General features: G+C 45.7%; 1 protein-coding gene across 1 annotated transcript in view; it reads left to right on the top strand.

Annotated features, from left to right (window-relative positions):
• Nucleotides 1-203: 203 nt before the first annotated feature.
• Rnf38 (ring finger protein 38) overlaps nucleotides 204-11,131 on the top strand; it is a 109,261-nt gene continuing 98,333 nt past the window's right edge. The window contains exon 1 of the mRNA XM_021159943.2: nucleotides 204-276. The gene's annotated coding sequence lies outside the window, so the exon portion shown is untranslated. The remainder of the gene's footprint in view (nucleotides 277-11,131) is intronic.

Here is an 11,131-nt window from a genome sequence, read left to right as displayed (position 1 = left end):
GCGGCCCCGCCATGAGCGGAAGCGCCGCCGCCGCGGTCGCGGTCGCCGCCGCCGCCGCCGCCTCAGCCGCCGCCGCCGCGCACTTCCAGCCTCGGTCGTCGTCTCCCAGGCCGGGGCCCGCCGAGCTCGGGCCCCCCCGCCGCCCGCGCCCCCCGCCGCCACCGCCGCCGCCCCGGCCCGAGCCCATCACCGCCGGCCGCCTTAGCCCTCCGGGCCACGGGCCTCTTCGGAGCGGGGCGCAGGGTGTCGGTGCCTGCGGCAGAGCGCCCGGAGCAGGTACGGGGTCTGCCGGCGAGGCGGGGCGGGGCGGGCTGTGCGGGGAGGGGTGAGGGTCAGTCCGGGGCAAGGGGTCCCGCGGAGAGGGAGGAGCCTTGCCCGCCACAGCTTTGTCCAGCCCGGGAGACCCCGGGAGCCCTGCTCCTCCGCCGGGCAGAGCGCCTCACAAAGCGTTTTCGCACCCGCTGGGCAGCCCCTTCCTGCGGGGTGGGCAGGGCAGGACCTCGTGAGGAATCGGCTCTGCCGGGGAGGAAACTGAGGCTTACCGGGGGAAGTGACTTGCCCAAGGTCACAAAGCCAGCTAGAGTCGTGTCTTGGCTGAGAACCAGGGCCACCCTGGAGCTGGCGCGGGCCGTCAGCCGAGGGGGCTGGGAGGAGGAGGCAGAGTCCCCAGCCCCTGAGTCTGGAGTGGTAGGAAGAAGGGGGTTGGGGCCTGCGCCCTGGCACACCCACCAGGGTAGCTAACCTATGCTAAGCTGACCAGGACAGGTAGGAAGGAGAAACAGGAGCTGCCTCGGGAGCTTAGTGCCCTGGGGAGCCGATTTAGGGAGCTGGAGCGAGCAGGACTCCTGCCGGGGGCGGGGAGGGGGATGTGCTCCGAGAGGGTTTTATTGAGGTAGTGGAGTAGAGCTTTGGAAACTTGACTCGGGGACCGTTTGGTCCTCTCCAGGTCATCCTTCTCACTACTGCCTAGGCGAAGCCAGCCCAGCGGGAATGAAAGGGAAGGAGGCCTGTTCATACAGTGTCTTTTTCCAGGAAATTGCCCGAGTTTTGTTTATGCCCGGAACAGAAATACATAACTGGTCCTGGTAAAAGCATGCATGCGACAGAAGGCCATCCGAGCCTTTTCTAGATGGTCTGGACTTAACTAACACACTTGGAGAATTCTCTGAGGAAGAGCAGCTGTCCTAGAAGGGAGAAGGAAGTTGGGAGGGTTAGGACAACTCACCCTCCTGCCTGCTTTACAATTCAGGAGGAATCCATTCTTTCTTGGGGTCATTAGGCGAGTTGCTTTTACTCTGCGTGCATCTTAGAGAAGGCGAGGGGATAATAATTATTTCCAGAGGAGAAAGCAATGGATGGATAGCAGGCAATGAGGAAAGATCAGTAGAAGCTGTGGAATGGGGAAAAAGAGAGGGTATGTAGTTATTGTGGGGGAAGGGAGATAAAGGGATTGCTGAAGGGGAGGGAGGAGGGCAGATAGCTTAGAGAAAAAGACTGGGATGCTTCCAAAAGGGAAGCAAAACAAATAGGGTAAGTTTGAAGTGAGCCTCTTCAAGCTGAGCGCTGTCTACAATATAGAGTTTTCCTATGGGTCTGACATAATTTTGTGGTTGGGTTTTTTTTTTTTTTTTTTTGAGTAAGGACAGTTGTAATATTATAGACTCATGCTGCCCTTAAAAAGGGCCATCCGAGCCTTTTCTAGATGGTCTGGACTTAACACTTGGAGAATTCTCTGAGGAAGAGCAGCTGTCCTAGAAGCTACTTTCTTCATTCTCACCCCTAAGGATACAGACCCCATAGTGCCTAAGGTATTGTCTTGAAAGTAAGGCTTGACAAAAGAAGGAAGAGAAAGACTAATTAGCAAGTGAATTAATTAAGGCCTTTTCTCCAGATTGATTCCTTAAAGTCAGCTGTTTCTTTACTGGCCTGCATTGGACCTGAGCTTTCCATCTTGGGTGCTGTTGGAAGGCTGCTTTGGGGCTGTGGTCCCAGCACTAGGAAGACTGAGGTAGAGGGATTAAGAGTTTCAGGCCAGCTGGTCACCACAGCAAGTGGGAAGCCTGGTCAATTTAGGAAAAATCCTAGGATTTTGTTATAGATTTGCATGTTTGCATGTGTGTGTGTGTGTGTATGTGTTTAAAGATTTATCTACTTATTTGTGTGTTTTCAAGATAGGGTTTTTCTAAGCCTTCCCTAGCTGTCCTGGACTTGCATTGTAGACCAGGCTGGCATCGAACTCACAGATCCACCTACCTCTGCCTCCTGAGTGGTGGGACTAAAAAGACTTGTGCTGCCACACCTGGTTAATAGGTTTATTTTACATGTGTGAGCGTTTTGTCTGCAGGTGTTTATGTATGTGCATCGCATGAAGGCCAGAACAGAGTATCAGAAACTCTGGAAGTCCAGTTACAGGCTGTTGTGAGCCTTCATTTGGGTGCTAGGGTCTGAGCCTGGGCCCTTTTCAAGTGTAGCCAATGATCATAACTGCTGAGCCTCAAAATCCTGTTTTGAAGTGTAATAGAAGGGAGAGTGCTTGTCTAGTACCTTTCAGGCCCTGGGTTTTATTCCTAATAGTACAAACAAACTGTGACTATAAGAAACACATTTAGCATGTATGTCCACCTATATGTGTGTATGTATATGTATATGTGTGTATATATATGTATATATATATTTGTCAAAGACTTGTAATCAGACAAATGTAAATTGAACAGCAATATATACTATTTCATTCCTGTCAGCCAGGCAGAACTTAAATGTTCTGGTGAGCATTAGTAAGATTGTAGAGAAATAATAAACTTCTGTTGCTTTGTTGTTGTGCTAAGGGTAGGACCCAGCCTCCTATGTGCTAAGTAAGTCCTCTGTCACAGAACTATAGCTCTAGCCCTGTGGGGGATGGGAAATACTTTTAAAAACAGGGCCCTACTGTGTAGTCTTAGACCAAGTTGGCCTTGAACTCACAGAGATGCACCTTCCCTAATTCCTGACTTGACTGCTAGGATTAATAAACTGTACTTTTATATACTGTTGATGGGAATGGAAATGTGTGCAACCACCTTGGAGAGTAGTAGTAGCAAATAGCTAGTTAAAAGCTGGTTGACGTACCTATCTATCTAAAATGTGTAAAGACAATAATAAATACAAGAGAAGTACAAGAATCCTATTCCAGGGGCTGGAGAGAAGGGTCAGCGAGTAAGAACACCGTTCTTCCAGAGGCCCTGGGTTCAAATCCCAGCACCCACACGGCAGCTCACAACTGTGTGTAACTCCAGGATCTGACACCCTCACACAGACATATATACAGACAAAACATCAATGCACATAAAATAAAAAAAATATATAAATAATTCCAGCTCATATATGGCACCAGTAGGGCCATATAAACTTTTAGAGAGACCCCTTGCACAGTCTGAAGAGACGGCTTACTAGGTGAAGTGCTTTCTATGAAAGCATGAAGACCCAAAGTCAGCTGTGGCAGTGTTTGCCTTCAACCCTCGTCTTGCGGGGTAGTGTGGAGGCAGCTGCACCCTGTAGATTTAATAGCTACAGTCAGTGAGAGACTCAGCCTCAAGAAAATAAGGTGAATAGTGGTAGAGAAAGATGCCTAAACTGCCTCTCGCATCCACATGAGTAGGTGTGTGCAGGAGTACCTGTGAACACTGCAATCATTTGTACACTGAACACACACGCCCAGGGCCCCCACACAGCTGACTATTACAGCTTACAGCTTTTCGAGGACATAAATAAAAGCATCAATGGTGTCACATACCTGTAATTCTAATAGTTTGGAGGTGGAACAAGTTCAAGGCCAGCACAGGCAACTAAAAAACTTATCTCAACCTGCCACCTCAGTAAATTATAGCTAATGCATCAAAAATGGATATATATTAAAAACCTGATATGTTTTGGGAGGGCAAATCCCAGAAGAATTTTTACAGAAATTTTCCACTTGTGTATTTTGAAAACTCAAAACTATTTGTGGTTATATACATACATAGTAATGTAAACACATGTGTCGGAACTACAAAAATTCACAAGTAGTACTTATCTCTGGGTAGAGAAGGTGGAGCATGGGATAAGACTGGTATGCAAAGGGCTCTAATTGAACTTAATATTACTTAAATTCAGATCAGGAAATTGCAAATTAAGATTTGTTAGTGTTGGATGTGAGTTACAGAGATTAAATATATTATTCATATATTATTCTAAATATTTTTCAGATGTCTGAAATATTTCTCAGATGTCTGAAATATTTCTCAGATGTCTCTCATTTTCTTGTTTATAGAACATTTGAAGTTTTGTCCTATATAGTGCTGGATCTGTAACTACAGCATCTACTCCAGGGTAGTCTGTTAGGCCCCAGGCCCCAGGCTTCTTTTTTTTACTTTTTCTGACCTGTAACCTAGTTTTGCTGTGAGTAAAGAGAAAAAAGTTTGTTATTATTTTTAATTTAAAAATTTATAAGTATGGGTGTTTAGTCTGCATGAATGACTGTATAGCATAGCATATCTGGTGCCTAGGGCTAGAAGAGGGCATTGCATCCCCTGGAACTGTAGTTTTGTTGTAAGGAGCTACGTGAGTTCTGGGAAGCGTGGATAGTGCTCAACTGCTGAGCCTTTTTTCTAGCCATGGGTAATTTCTATTTTGGAATTTATTTTATTCTGGAGAACATAGAGGATTCTCTAAATCTTCTAGAGGACCTAGATCAGCAGTTGGAGCTTTGTCAAAGATGACACTGCTCCGGCACATTCTGACTTACCAGGTAGATCATGGGCCCAGCCACCCGAGTCAAGGGCTCACTCGGCTAGAGTTTGAGGCCGTGTTTCAGATTTGCCAGAGCCCAACCTCCAGGCCCTTCCCCAGGCTGTGCTTTGTTCCTGCTCCATGACTGGGTATGATTTGAACCATGTGATATTTATCACTTTGAGACCGGGTCCTTTCAGTTCAGGCCAGCCTTCCTCTCCATGTCCATGCCACAAGCTTCTGAGTACAGGCATAGGCCATCAAAATACTTCCTTCCTTTGTGGAGCATAAAGGAATGGCAAGGGAGCTGCTTGGGAAATGGCTTATGGGTAAAGTGCTTGCTGAGCAAGCCTGGAGACCACAGTTCAGATCCTTTGCACTAGGTAAATGACAGGCAGCTGCCTATAATCCCAGTGCTTGGGAGTTAGAGAGAGAGGATGCCCCAAATAAGCTGGCTAGCTAGATTAGCCAGATTGTCAGGCTTTAGGTTCAAGTGAGAGACCCAAGGTGGAGAGTGATGTAAGAAGACACACAGTGCCAACCTCTGTCTGCCATATGAGTGCATTCACACTTGGACATACCTGCATTCCCGCCATTGGAACATGTATATGTGGGCATGCATACCATACACACACACGCACACACACTCATTACAGTGGTGGCTCACACCTTTATTCCCAGCACTTGGGAGGCAGAGGCAGGTGGATCTGTGTGAGTTTGAAGCCAGCCTGGTCTACAGAATGAGTTCCAGGTCAGCCAGAGCAGAGAGGAAAAAAAAAAAAAAAGGAAATAAATAAAGAAAAGGAAACTGCTAAGGGTGGGATTGAATGCCATTAACCATAGCCTGTTCTTTAACCCACTTTCTTCTAGAGGTAGTCTCACGTGTTTCGGGCTAGCACTGAACTTGTTTTGCAGCTGAGGATGACCTTGAACTTCTAGTCTTTTTGCTTACACTTGAATGGTGGGGGTGCTGGGATTCTAGGCCTGCACCAAATCCATTTTATGCTGTGTTGGTGCTTGGTGCATGTAGGCAGATACTTAACCAAATAAGCTATGTCCCCAATATTCTTGCTATTTTTTTGTGTGACAGGGTCTCATGTAGCTCAGGTTGGCTTCCAGTTTTCTTTGTAGCTGAGGCTGGTCACGAACTACAGATTTTCTTGCTTCAATTCCCTAGTGCTAGGATTTTAGGTATGCATACCTGATTGGCCATGCCCATCTTAATCCAGATGGCCAGTTCCTCTTATTTCAGGGCAGGTGGATAAGGGGCTCACAAGAGGACTTTTTATCAAAATATACAGGCTTCTACCTCATTGTCAGCTCTGTCTTTTTATAGTTGGGAGAAGAATAACAAGAGGGCTAACAGAAAGCAAGCCTCAAATGGTAAATGTGTGTAGTTTAGGAGGGCCTGGGGGGTTGGTCTCAGCCCTGCCCATGCTAATAAGCATGCACTCTGTCACTGGCCGCGCTCCGGCCCTCAGGCCCCCTTTTCTTTTCACATTTATTTACTTTGTGCGTGGGGTGGATGCAGGTCCCAGGGGTTCCACGGAGGTTACCACAGTACCTTTACCTGATTGAGTGGCTCTTAAGTCTCCCTCACGCCTTTCTTAAGAGCACATTGGTTTATCCTCTCAGATAATGGAGGTTCCTGTAGTGTTTTGGCTTATTATCTGCATTTGAGCTTCAGTGTTTGAAACCATGAGAGAAGTTTTGGGTATTAGGAAATGATTGCTTACCCCTTGACTTAGAAGTTTCCTCTCTCAAATTTACTAGTTTTCCTTAAATGGTAGACTTTTAGTCTTGATTCATTTAAGGATTTTATATTAAAGGTGACAGTTTCTGATGTTGAATTCTGTGAAATGCCTGTTTTTGTTGAGGTGCTTTCTGATGGGTTCGTTTTAGAAGTGCAGCATGGCTCCAGGAGGTTCTATTTTTTTTTTTTTTTTTTTAGTTAATTTTAAGCAAGACTGCTATATAGGACTACATACATGATCTCCAGAATAGACCAGCTATTTCAGGTAGAGCTGAGGGTGGAACCTTTTGTCAGGATGAGCAGCTAAGGGCTGGCACAATGGCTCAGTGGATGGCGTTGTTTGCCATCACGTCCAGTAGCCTTAGTTTGATCCCTGAGACCCACATGGTAGGAGAGAACCAACGCCTGCAGGTTCTTCTCAGGCTTCCACAGGTAAAAAACAACAAGTTAAAAAAAAAAAAAAAGACACTCCATACCCTAAGAAGGGGCCATGTTTCTCAGTCTCACACTGGAGTATTAACTAGCCTGGCCTGCCAGCTCCGGGCCCCTGGGTCCAGCAGTGACCACTGTGTCCTCCACACTTAACTCTGAGTCTGGATTAAAGGCCAGCTTGGTGCTGGGCTTGAGGCTCTAGAAGAATTTGCTGTGTGAGTCTTTCTTGTTTGCAGTTTTGAGCCAGGGTTTCACGTTTCTCAGGTTTGTCTCAGAGTCTGGCCTGGCCTTGAGCTTCTGATCGTCCTGTGCCACCTGAGTGCTGGGATTATAGTTCTGCTTTCACTTGTGCTGGGCATCAGATACAGGGCTTTATGTATGCTTGGCAGATGTTCTGCCAATTTAGTTATATCCCCAGTCCTCGGTTTGGTAGTTCCGAGAGTTGAACCTAGAGTCTCAAACTGTTAAGTTTACCACTGACACACATTCCTGGCTCTCCACCTGAATTTATCCTTAAAAGGATTTCAGTCCTGCCTTTTTAACACTACATTAACCCTAATCAAAGATTTCAGCTTTATGTGATAAACTTATTATGAGACTAGAGAAATAATACAGAATAATCAGGAAATGGTTTACGGAAAAACATAATGAGAGAAATCTAAGAAAGACAGCAGCACTGGTAAACGAAGGTGAGAACATAGCCGCATCCCATGCTTGCTCTTAGGTTCTTGCAGCGGTCACTTTGGGACATAGAATGTTATTTTTCTATCTCAGTTTTTCATTCATACTAGCGTAGCGTTCCTGAATTTCTGAGACCAGAGGCTTGTTAGCCAATTTGAAAAGTACCCATTTATTTCCCATTAAGTCACTGTTCGTGCTTCCTGCTGTTTCAGTTTTTTCTTGGGGAGAGAAAGGAGTACTATGTACCAAGGATAGACTGACTGCCTTTGCAAATGATGGCAGAGTGCTTTCCAGAACGGTTGTCATGGTCAAGTGATACTCCTGCGGCTGGAGGAGAGCTGCATGTGAAGTGGGCTCTGTTGTCCTTTTTATTATTTCAAAACATGAATGAGGTGGCGGAGAGAAAAGCCCATTGTGTATTTGTTGATGTCTGCAAGGAAATTTTGAAGAAATTATATGTAAATAGTAATGTTTAATGAACATAAAATGGCCTCATGCCCACACAAGGAGGATCTACAGATCTTAACTGTAGACCTCATCCAAAGTGATGGGACTGTTTCCTTTCTTGTTTCCTTAACTGGATAGGAGTGCTATTTGGGGTAGAATGGAGACTGAGGTGATGAGGGGCAGGTATAGGGTGATGGGGCTTCACTGTGTTCTGTTTAGAGCAAGCTAGAACGCAGAGGACTGTTTCTGTATTTTCTGCTTTTGTGGTAAAATATGTGTAGAAATAAAGGAGTGAAAATGCGTGTGTGTTGGCTTTTGTTGAGACAAATGGAGAAAAGTGGTAAGAGGAAGATACGTATGTGTGTATGAAAGGAAGAGTAGCCAGGTGGCGGGTGTGTTCTGCGTGGGCTTTGTGTGTTCCTAGAGTTGAAGAAGAGATGGTTCCTGTCTCATTCTGCTTTAGTGCCTTTTAGCGTCAAGGGTGGGTAGGCTGAAGTAAACCACGTTTCATTTCAGTTGCCTTCACTAATTTGAGATGCTTGTGATTAACAAAAACCTATTTTTGTTTGACTCTTTGTTTGGCTTTTGGGTTATCTTGCTTAAAATAAAAACTAAGTTTGTGTCCTCCCTAAATTCTCACGCTGCTTCTATACATATGTGGGCATCTCCCAGTAGTGATGGTAAAGCCCAGGCTGAACGAGCACTGATTCCCTGGAGTGAGGGCCTTGGCTGCCAGCTGTTGCTGAGGTTCCAGAGGGGCCAGGAGTGCATTGCAGGGCAGGTTCACCTGCTGTCCCCCTTCTCTAGTCTCTCTGCTCCTGGCCACTCTGGGCTTAGTGATTGTGCCTGTGTCAGGATGGACTCTGCTCTCCCTTATTCCCATGCAGGGAGTACAGAGGCCGAGCAGGGAGGAAAACCCCAAAGGCTGAGTGTGGCTGAGTAAGACAGGAGGATTGCTGCGAGTTTGAGGCTAGTCTAGACTGCATAGTGAGTATTATCAGGTCAGCCAGAACTACCTAGCAAGAGTTTCTCTCAAAAAGGAAAAGAGAGCCCGGCAGTGGTGGCGCACGCCTTTAATCCCAGCACTTGGGAGGCAGAGGCAGGTGGATTTCTGAGTTCGAGACCAGCCTGGTCAATAGAGTGAGTTCCAGGACAGCCAGGGCTACACAGAGAAACCCTGTCTCGAAAAAACAAAACAAAACAAAAACCACCACCAACAACAACAAAAGAAAAGAAAGAGAGAAAGCGCTGTGGGGCACAGAAGAGAAAACCCCTGGGAGTAGTACCAGGCCAAACTGAGCCCACCACAGCAGCCGCAGCTCTCCTTCCTCAGCTGCCACTCATCCTCCTCCTGAGAGCCGGGAGAGCACACCCTTCCCGAAATCCTACAAAGAGGCTTTGTGCTTTGCGGATGTTCTGAGAGGCGGGATCACTGTAATTATAATTCCCTAAGCACAAGCAAGTAATGGGGGCAGGCAGGGTAAAGATGGTATCCAAGTTCTTGTTGGTAAGGAAAAGTCAGGCGGGGATTAAAAATTATCTGGAGACAGCATCCAAAAGTGGATAATGGAGCGTTGTTGTAATGCTGACGAGAGTGTGTTTCAGACTTTTAAATTTACTACTTGCAAAGTACTTGAAGCTTTAAAAAGCACAAGACTGTGCCTGGGACATTTTTTTTCCCCTAATCTGAAATTATAATAGAAAATTACTTTAGAAGAAGGTGTGTGGGTAGTTGTTTGTTTACCTTCATGTTTGTATTGCTAGGATGACTGATTGTTCTAGAAAGCCAAATACATATCCTGCCTGTTTTGTAGAGATGCTCCCACTGGTTGAGTTTTTTCAAAACTGTTTCTTTTTCTGTACCTGTGTATGAATGTATCACACCTGTGAGCTGTCCATAGATGCTAAGAGAGTGTTGGGTCTCCTGGACTTGGAGTTCTCTGGTGGTCATTTGGCTGTGAGCTGCCTAGGAGCAGAGCCTGCATCCTCTGCAAGAGCAGCACGTGCTCCTAACCACTGAGCCATCTGGAGCTCTTCTAGTGGAGGTGTTTGCTTTGTCGGGAACGGTCTCACCATGTCACTCAGACAGGCTTGGAACTTGTGGGCATCCTGCCTCAGCACCTTGACTGTTAGGATTACAGACCTGTGTCAACCAGCCTGGCTTTCAGGACTTTTTTTTGGAAGCAGTGAAGTTAATTTGTAACAGTAGGAAAAAAACAAAAAACAAAAAACAAAACCTCCTCTCAGATATGTGGTAATAAGTTGCTTTAAATTAATCAATCAGGTATTTTCTTTAAAATTTTTTTTTTGAAATAGAGACTTGTGTAGCCCAGGCTTGCCTCAAACTTGCTATGTAGAATGACTTTAAACTTCTTTTTTTTAAAAATGTATTTTTAAAAAGATTTTATTTATGTATTTTTTATATATATGACGAGTACACTGTATCTGTCTTCAGAGACACCAGAAGAAGGCATCAGATCCCATTACAGATGGTTGTGAGCCACCATGTAGTTGCTGGGAATTGAATTCAGGACCTCTGGAAGAGCAGTCAATGCTCTTAACCACTGAGCCATCTCTCCAGCCCCGACTTTGAACTTCTGATCTTTCTGTCTCCACATTCTCAGTGCTGAGATCATGTGCTGAGATCAGTGCGTGTTACCATGCTCAATTTAGGGCCTCAGATATACTAGGCAAGCACTTTACTAACAGAACTAGCTATGTCCCTTAGCCTGTTTTTTGTTTGTTTTAAACTTTTTTTTTTTTAAATTGTGTATGTTTGTGCACATAAATGTGGCTATCAGATGACAACTTAGAAGTTGGTCTTTTTTACCGTATGGATGAGTCATCAGGCTTGGTGACAAATGCCTTTTAACCCATAGAGCCATCTCACCTGCCCCCAGGTATAAACTCTTAATATCCACTACTCAATTTTATGATGTGCTTCTAAGCTTTGTTATTAGACTTTTAGTGAAAATGATCTTTCTTTCTTTCTTTCTTTCTTTCTTTCTTTCTTTCTTTCTTTCTTTCTTCCCTCCTTCCCTCCTTCCCTCCCTCCCTCCCTCCCTCCCTCCCTTC

This window comes from Mus caroli, chromosome 4 (genome assembly GCF_900094665.2).
Source record: "Mus caroli chromosome 4, CAROLI_EIJ_v1.1, whole genome shotgun sequence".
Lineage (NCBI taxonomy): Eukaryota > Metazoa > Chordata > Mammalia > Rodentia > Muridae > Mus > Mus caroli.
This window is presented reverse-complemented; position numbering and strand designations above follow the sequence as displayed.